Source organism: Dipodomys spectabilis, unplaced genomic scaffold (genome assembly GCF_019054845.1).
Source record: "Dipodomys spectabilis isolate Male_0828 unplaced genomic scaffold, ASM1905484v1 ptg000436l, whole genome shotgun sequence".
Lineage (NCBI taxonomy): Eukaryota > Metazoa > Chordata > Mammalia > Rodentia > Heteromyidae > Dipodomys > Dipodomys spectabilis.
Window position 1 is genome coordinate 9216987 of NW_024871113.1, and position 9689 is coordinate 9226675.

Below are 9689 nucleotides of genomic sequence, written 5' to 3' on the forward strand. Positions count from 1 at the left end.
GAGAGGGAGTGCATGGCATCCACCCCTATCCGGATAGCAGGAGGGTCTGGGGGCAGGAAGTGTGGTAAGTGGGTACTCAGATGGGTTTAGGAGGAGAGAAGGAGTGGCCATCTGTATGGTGGGAACTCTAGGGTAGGGAGGAGCTTAGATCTGGGTGAAGCTGAGCACCAAAGGTGGGGATAATATTAATACTCCTTTTACTGACAACAATGAAACAGCGAGAAGCCAAACAGTGCAGCCTGGAAGCTTGTGTTTTTTGTGTGGTGTTAGAAAGAAAGATGGGTGTATATTTGCTTTTCTGAAGATTTTGGAAAGAAGTGTTATAGAGTTCAGCTCAGTCAAGAAGCAGACAGTTTGGATCAGAGGTGGAGGGACTGTAATAAGTCTGAGATTTGGAGGCTCATAGTGGAGGAAGGCTAACTACTTCTGAACTCCTCAAACTTTTCTTCAAAGGTGCATTTGGGATCTTTTGTAAAGTGAGGGATCCTGAATTATGGCAAAAATCTGATTAAGATTGTAGCTTTCCTGCCCAGATATATTTCAGATGGCCCAAGGCACCCTTTTCTAAAATGAGGGAGAGAGAACAGGGTTGAGCTCCAAGGCAAAGAAATAAAGCATTCATGTCAAAGAAATACATTTGGGAGCTGGGTTATAAAATTAAAAATGGATCGTGGCCCATGGAGCAGCCTGTAAAATATACCAGAGACTGCTAAGTTTTTGAGAGGGTTATATTGTGAAAGAAATAGGCAACTTAGTGAAGAAGAGGAGTATATTTTTTCTTCAACGCTCAAGTTTGTAGCTGAGACAGAGTTTTTTTTTGAATTTATTGTAAATATTCTGTACAGAGGGCTCTCAGTTACATGAGTAAGGTAATGAGTACATTTCCTGTCAAGCATTGTTACCCCCTCCTTTGTTTTTCCCCTACTATCCCTTCCCTCCCCACCTCCCTAAATCCTCTCTCCCACCCAAGTTGTAAAGTTCATTTTCAACATAGTATCTTGTATAGCTCATTGTTACAGTGGGTTAACCTGTATCCTTGTTCCTGCACTTTCTTATTTCCCTTCCCCTCTCCAAATTAGAAAAATGCATATACAAGATGCAGGGTATTGGAATCAAATACAGTGACAACAGGGGTTATACCATGGGGGAAGAACATACAACCCCCCCCAAAATCACATAATACATTAAAAACAACAGTGACAAAGAAAAAAAACCTCTTGTGTCCCTATCTTGGGATTCATTTTGCTTAGCATCATCTTATATGGTCATATGTACACAGCTTTTGACCTTTTCTGCTTGCTGAGACAGATTGTTTCAGGAAGCTTTCCATTATTACAACAAATGCCCAAGATAAACCAAGTTATAAAAAGAAAATGTTCAGGCCATGATCAGTTAGTCCTGGGGCAAGGCAGGATATCAGGGTACAAGCAAGTGGCAGAGTCAAGCTGGTCACTCACCTCATGAACAGGAAGAGAAAAAGAGAAAAGAATGGGACAAAGTCCCACTCTCTTTTCCAGGTACATTTTCCTAATGACCTTAATATCTTCCACTAGACTCCGCCTCTATTTTTTTTTTTTTTTGGTCTGTCGTGGGGCTTAAACTCAGGGCCTAGGAATTGTCCTTGACTCTTGCTCAAAGCTAGTACTCTACCACTTTGAGCCATAGAACCACTTCTGGTTTTCTGATGATTAATTGGAGACAAAGGTCCCATGAATTTTCCTGCCTGGGCTGGTTTTGAACCATGATCCTCAGATATCAGCCTCTGTAGTAGCTAGGATTACAGGCATGAGCCACCGGTGCCTGGCTTGGACTCTACCTCTTAAAGGTTCTGTTACCTCTTAAGATTGTCACAGTGGTTTCCAAGCATTTAACACATAGACCCTGAAAGAATAGAGTGCAGACTCTAACGAAGACAAATTAACAAAAGATATAATCCAAGGAAGTTTATTATGTGTGCAGTACACTTCAATCAAAAGAAAACTAGCTCTAAGCCATGGTTCAAAAGTAGGAGTCTTCCTGAAATGGTTTTTCAATAAAGATGAAACAAAATTTACAGAAGTGACAAGATAAAGAAAAAGCAGTTTTAGTTTGCAGAGGTGGGAAGTGTGGGAAGGTGAATTTATGGGAAGAATTTCAGCTCATAGAAATGTGGCCAATAACTCTTAGCCAATAATCAGGCATGGTAAGGCATTGGCATCCAATCTTTCTTTAGGTGTAGATGGGGGAGTGGAGGAACAAAGATATTTGTCTTGCTTTTGGGCAGAGGTTGTCCTGAACTCTGATTATCTTGAGCTCAATAATTTTTTTGTGTTATAGGGAGAAGTGATTTGATTTTCTTTACTAGCTTGTAGAAGCTTATTATTGTTTTAACTAATCAGTTCTTAAGTGGGTCAATACTTTGTAATGCAAACTTTGGATGTGACCCTGGTAGTAGTGAAAAGAAAGTGCATCTTAGTCAGGCACTGGTGGCTCATGCTTGTAATCCTAGCTACTTAGGAGGCTGAGATGTGAGGACCATGGTTCAAAGCCAGCCCAAGCAGGAAAGACCATGAGACTCTTATCTCCAATAAAACACTCAGAAAACTGAAAGTAATGCTGTGGCTCAAGTGGTAGAGTGCTAGCTTTGAGCTGAAGAGCTGAGGGACAGTGCCCAGGCCCAGAGTTCAAGCCCCACCACCACCAACATAAAAAAAGGTGCACCTCACAATGAAAAACTGTATCCACAGAGAACACAGTAGCTGTTTGCATGTAACTGGTCTTACCAAATACACTATAGTGAGAGTAAAGTTTTATGGTGTTCTGTTAAGCAGGATTTGATAATTCCTGTGGATCAAGACTTATGGGTTCCCCAACCCAGATGCCCCTCAGTAGATGAATGGATCAAGAAAATGTGGTATATATACACAATGGAATTCTATGCCTCCATCAGAAAGAATGACATTGCCCCATTTGTTAGGAAATGGAAAAACTTGGAAAAAATTATATTAAGTGAAGTAAGCCAGGCCCAAAGAAACGTAGGTCCCATGGTTTCCCTTATTTGTAATATCTAGTATATGTATGAGTCAAGCGGAAAAGGTCAGATAATGTGATGTCAGGAAAATGAACCCTTAGATGTGTATTTTAATGTTTTTTTCTTTCATGCATGTGTTTCTAACACATTTATAAGATTATCTCTTTGTTGCTTTGTATGTCCCTCCCCCACAGTATAACCCTTGCTTTCACTATATTTGATGTCAGTATAACTTGTGGAGGAGATGGGGAAAAACCAGTTGTTTAAGGATACAGGTGGACCTGTTGCAACAATGAGAAGTACAAGTTGTCATGTCCAAAACGAACTTTACAATGTTGGTGGGGGGGGGGGGGCTGGGGGGAGGGAGGAAGGAGAAGGATTGGGATTAGGGGGGGAGGGGGGAGGCTGGGAAGGGATGTGAAGGATAAACAAAGGAGGAGGCTGCAATGCTTGGTAAGAAATGTACACATTATCCTACCCATGTAACTGTAACTCCTCTGTACAGTATGTTCACAAATAAAATAAAATTAAATTAAAAAAAAAAAAAAAAAAAGACTTATGGGTTCCCTATTTTTACCTTTTTTTTTTTTTGCCAGTCTTGGGGTTTGAATTTAGGGCCTTGGTCCTGTCCCTGAGCTTCTTTTGCTCAAGGCTAGTATTCTACTACTTGAACCACAGCTCCACTTATGGATTTTTGGATAGTTTATTGGAAATAAACTGCCTGGGATGTCTGCAACTATGAGCCTTAGATCTTAGCCTCCTGACTAGCTAGAATTACAGGAGTGAGCCACTGGCACCTGGATTATTTTTTACCTTTATAAGAAGGGAGACTTATTGTGGTTTTCTTGCTCCTGATCCATCTCTGATTGTAAGGGCAGGGGTAGTGAAGAGCAGGACAATTGGGAAGATGTTAAAACCTTTTTTTTTTTTTTTTTTATGTGAGTGCTGGTAGCTCATGCTTGTAATCCTACCTAGGAGGAGGCTGAGATCTGAGGATCTTTGTTTGAAACCAGCCAGAGCACACAAATCTGAGAGATTCTCATCTCCAGTTATCCATGTAAAAGCAGAAGTGACCTACATGGTAGAGCACCAGCCTTGAGCAAAACAGCCCAGCAAGAGTCTAGGTCCCTAAGTTCAAGCCCCAGTACTGGCATAAAAGTAAATAAATACATAAATACATAAATAAATAAGATCCTTTTTAGTTTATAGATACATCAATTACAAAGATCCCCAAAGACTATTATCTATAGTTTCTGGACATAGAGTTGGGTTCAGTGACTGGAGGGAACTTTGAATTTGCCCTTTGAAGAAAGGTTATGTTCTACATATAAGAAGAAAGATGCACATGGAGTGTGGACATGTTCAGAGTGTTGACCTCTGGCCAACGTTATCAGATATATGCCAATATCTGTCACCCACTTCCACAGTAATACAAGGATGACAGAGCTCACAGCTCACCTCTCAGGTAATGCCCCAGACTGCTTTACAGTTAACATGAGTCATTTTTAGTCAGACCTATCCCTCATTCTGTCCCCTTATCTTAATTGCTATAACCTAGTCAGAGGCTCAAATTATGAGGCTGTACAAGTGGCTCAAGTGGTAAAGCACTAGCCAGTGAGTGCAAGCATCAGATACCGAGTTTGAGTCCCAGTCTTGAACCAAAAAAAATATTCCACTGATGATGGTGTAGACAGTGACAATGGCCTAAGTGATATGGAGCAAAAAGCTTGAAGGAAGCCAAGTCCCTGAATTTGGCTTACACTGGGCTACCATATGAAAACACAGGAATTTTAGTTGTCCTTTAGTGTTTGAAATTATTGTATCCTATTGGCCAAAGTGTCCATGTTTGAGGTGAGGAATCATAGACGCTGCCTTTGCCTAGGAAAGAATTTGGGGACCATTTGTAATAGGAGGAGAACTATAGGAGGGGGCATTCAAAACTAGCAGGACATTAATGTCTAGGGAGCTTAAAGATCTGCATGTTTGTGCTTACTCTGGCAACACATACATTAAAATTGGAATGATACAAAGATTAGCACGGACCCATGCAAAATTGACAAGCAATTCATGAAGCAGCCCATATTTTTGAGCAATACGTGGGATAATCTGGCTAATATAATATATGCATGGTAAAACTCCTTCATACAGTTAATTAATATACACTGAAAATGATAGGTGAGAATTATAGGCTTTGTTGGGGGATTATCAGTGGGAGAGATGAGGACTAAAAGAGAGGGTAAATGAGGGTGAATGTGGTTGAATTACTTTATGTGCATACATGAAAATAGAACAATAAAACTTGTTGAAATTGTTTGAAGTGGGGGATATGAGGTAAGGGTGAGAGATGGAGGGGATGAGTTTGATGGGGTATATGATCTGGATGTATGGAAATGTCACAATAACCTCCCCAGCCTTGTACATCTAATACATAGTAATAAAAATGTTAAAATAAAATGTTTTAGCATACATCAAAAAAGATACTTATTAATGAATGAATGATTAAATGCTTGTTGAGGTATGATTTAGTAGATTTGGAGTGTGGCCCTTCACAACTCATATTGAGTTTAAATTACCATTGTAACAGCACTACAAGCTGAGGAAACAGCTCTCCCTAGAAACAGAAAGGTGTGAGGCAAGTGATTTGGAAAGTAAGACGTTGGTAACTACAGAGAAATACAGGACTCAACACTGTCTTTTTTTTTTTTGGAGCCTTTTCTTATCTAATTTCAAACTTAATAAAGAAACCTGATATTCCTTGAATTTACTGTGTCCTCCCAGGTGGCTGCTTTGATGGTGCTGTTTTTGTAGATTGAAGTCTCAAAAAGTCAGATTGGTACCTCACGTACAGAAATCCTTCTGAATACTTTTTTTGGGGGTGGGGGGAGGGTGGAGGGAAGTGCCAGTCCTGGCGCTCGAACTCAAGGCCTTGGCTCTGTCCTTGAGCTTCCTTTTGATCAAGGCTAGCACTCTACCATTTGAGCCTCTGCTCCACTTCCAGCTTTTTCTGAGTTTATTGGAGGTAAGAGTCTCATGGACTTTCCTGCTGGCTTCAAAATACGATCCTCAGATCTTAGCTTTCTGATTAGATAGGATTATAGGTGTGAGGGATAGGAAGGTGGCTCAGTGGTAGAGGGCTTGCCTTGCATGCATGAGATCCTGGGTTCAATTCCTCAGCACCATATTAGCAGAAAAAGCCAGAAGTGGTGCTGTTGCTCAAGTGGTAGAGGGCTGAGGGACAGCACCCAGGCCCAGAGTTCAAGCCCCACAACCGGGGTGGGGTGGGGTCGGGTGGGTGGGGTGGGGGAGGGGATTACAGGTGTGAGCACCAGTATCCAGCTTCCTACTGAGTACTTATGCCTGGCATATTTGCTTTTCTTATTTTAACTCCATCTCTGTCTTTTCATATTAATTTTATTAATATCTAGTTATTATTATTTATTTTTTATTAGGGCACTTGGATTTGAAGTTGGGACCTTGAGCTGCTTTACTACTTGAGCCATACCCCCAGCTCTTCTGCCTTTATCTTGTCTTTCAGTGGCAAAGGCCATATTTTGGACTCTCCTCAAGGGGACAGTGATATAGAAATAAGTGCAGTTCCTGGTGCTTATGTGTATGTGTGGTGGTTTGTTTGCTTTTATTTTTGTAGTAAAGCAGAACAGCACACAACTAGGCCTAGTAATCTCAGGAAGGAAGATGTTTCTAGTCTGCTTTATGACTGCAGCTTAAAGCTGGTGGGAGCCATAGGAGTAAGAGATGAATAGTATGAAAATGAAACCATTTTTGCTTATCTTCCTTCCTTCCTTCCTTCCTTCCTTCCTTCCTTCCTTCCTTCCTTCCTTCCTTCCTTCCTTCCTTCCTTTCCTTTCTTCCTTTCTTCCTTTCTCTCTTTCTCTCTTTCTCTCTTTCTCTCTTTCTCTCTTTCTCTCTTTCTTTCTTTCTTTCTTTCTTTCTTTCTTTCTTTCTTTCTTTTTTTATTTTTGTGCTAGTTATTGAGCCTTGAACTCAGGGCCTGTACTCTCACTTGACTTTTTTGCTCAAAGCTGGTGTTCTACCACTTGAGACAGACTTCCACTTATAGATTTTTGCTGGTTAATTGCAGATAAGAATCTCTTGGATTTGTCTACTTGGGTTGGCTTTGAACTGACATACTTAGATCTTAGCCTCTTGAGTAGTTAGGATTACAGGTGTGAATGATGAGCAGTAGGTCTTAAATAAGCCTGACTTATCACTAAACATTTGGGTTATGATCTCAATATATTGTTTAGAAGTGGTTGGTGTAACAGACCAAAAGAAGTCCATTATGTTGCTAAGCTAGTATGTGTGATATCTGTGGGAGGCAGTTTTGCTGCCCTGCAGACCTGTCTACAGTGGTGATGATTTAGCCATGGGTTCTTTATTTCTTCTCCTTAGGGCTTCTTTTGCGGGTCCTTTGAATGGCAGGCCTTTGTGCTAAAAATAGCTGCTCTATTTTCCTGAAACTTCACCCAGACCCAGGTTATTCACAGAGCTTCCCTGCCTTTCAGGAGGGAATTCATAGTGCATTTGTTTTCAGCAAGTCTTTGTATTAATTCTTATTCCCTGGACTACCTATGACTCCCCCATATTCCCTCTGAGGGGTTGCAGGGCAGCATTTACTCTACTGAGTGTCTAAGTAATCCTGAGTAGAGTGGGTGATAACCTGTGGGACCTTCCTGGAAGTGACTGGCCGCAGAGTTACACCTCAAGTAGAGTGCTGGGAAGAAGTTTTTTTTTTTTTTTTTTTTTTTTTTTTAATCTTTAAAAAATACCTGGAGACCTTTATGGACAGATCAATGTGTAAGAGTAGGTGAAAGGGAACTACATCACTGAGAGGTCATGAACAGAGGGACAAGAAGAAGCTTGGATGAAATCTGTGGTTCTGAATCTCAGATGTACATTTTATTTCCTATTTTAGTCATGCAGATGTTGAGATGTATCTTGTAATTGGTAGGTCCATTTACTATGGCCTTACCTGAATATCCCTCACTTCATGCCTCAAAACAAAGCCAAAAAGTGCAAAGTAGAAGAGGAATAGGGGCTACACTTAAGGGAACTATGTACTTGCTCAGGTGAGTTCACTCCTAAACAAGTGAGCTAAATATAATTAATGAGAATATAGTGAGAAAGGTGAATTGTTAGGCTGATAGGGATAAAAAGAGGTGGATATAACGTATAGCTGATAATGTGGTGATTCTTGCTCCTTTAGTACTTGGGCTCCTGCTCAAATGTTTCTTTCCAAAGCTCCTTAAATGCCTATTGAACTAATAAAAGAGCCAGAGCATCCTATACACAAGTCATCAAGCAATCAGCTCAAAGCCCAGAAAAAGGAACATGGGGAGGAGGATCCCCATACTATAATAACCTTCCTTGAAGAGGACTCCATTGGACTCCTTTTTCGGTCCCTCTCCAGATGGAGTCTAGCTACTTCTTTCACAGCTTTTCATTCTTTTTAACATAAACTTGGTCTGCTTACATTAAACATATCTTACCTTTTAATTCTTTAGTAGTAATGAAAAAAAAAATCTGCCCTTGGGTCAGTATCAACAGAATGGCTTTTTTTTTTCTTTTCACCTTTGAGTGGTATAATTGATATGCAAAAAAAATACTGCATGTAGTTAATGTGCACAGCTTGATGTGTTTGGGCACTTACATACTGTTAAATAGGAATTCAGTCTTGAGAAACAGAGAAGCCACATCTTGAGAGGTCAAATTGGGAGTCTTTATTAGGAGGCTGGTGACTGCATGTGGACTCCTGTCTCAAAGACCTAGAATGTAGCTTGCACAAAGGTTTTAAAGAGAAAAAACACATTGTTAGGGGTGGAGTTCCAAGTCCAACAGAAGCAAACCTTCTAGGTAAATACTCATGTGCAAGCAAGATTTCCTGGGGCTAAACAACATGACATCTGTAATTCAAAGGGTGACATCACCTCTAGGTTTTGCTGAGCAGGGCGAAAGTACCCACCACCCAGCAAGGCATCAGGATGACTATAAGAACAAGGCAATGTTACTTAGACATAGTATGCTTAGCTCATTCCTTACTTGTTTTATATACATGACACCATAGGTATCTTAGTGAGAGAGCTGTACTGGGCCCTTAGGACCATAAGCCTAACCAAGTTAAACAAAGTTTCCAAAAGGGTCTTCTGCATGAAATCTGTTTCATTAAAATCGGACTTAAACAAAACCAGCAATCCCTTCCCAGTTCAGGCTGGGTAAGATTTACCACAGAAAGTGTCACACAAAGGTGGCTCTGGGGAAGGAGTTGACAGAAAGGGTGACACAAAAGTCTTAGCTTCAGTAGCTCTGAAGTGGCAGGTGATGGAGTCAGGCAGAGGTCCCATCTACCTTAACTGGAGTGGGGGTGGTGAGGATGACAATGTAGGGTCCCTTTGGGTGGCTCTGAGGCTGTCTTTGATGAACTTCTTAATCCAAATGGTATATCCAGGTTGGAAGGGATGGGCTAGATCCCAGATGGGCCTCTTTATATGCTTCCTGCTGAGTTGCCTGTAAGTTCACTAAGTTAATGAAGCATTATTTACTTAACCTAAGGCAGGGGTGTGACTTCCATGAAATCTATCTCTCAATGCTTTCCTGGTTGCTTCCTCTGAGTATTCCTGGCTAAGAACAGTAAATGAAATATTTAGGGGCCCCACTAATTTTT

The 9689-nt window shown here is 40.8% G+C and overlaps 1 non-coding gene across 1 annotated transcript; it reads left to right on the top strand.

Annotated features, from left to right (window-relative positions):
• The first annotated feature begins 4995 nt into the window (after positions 1–4995).
• Positions 4996–5097, top strand: LOC122097878. Its single transcript, XR_006145600.1, has one exon. It is a non-coding gene; the product is annotated as a U6 spliceosomal RNA (small nuclear RNA).
• The last annotated feature ends 4592 nt before the right edge of the window (positions 5098–9689 follow it).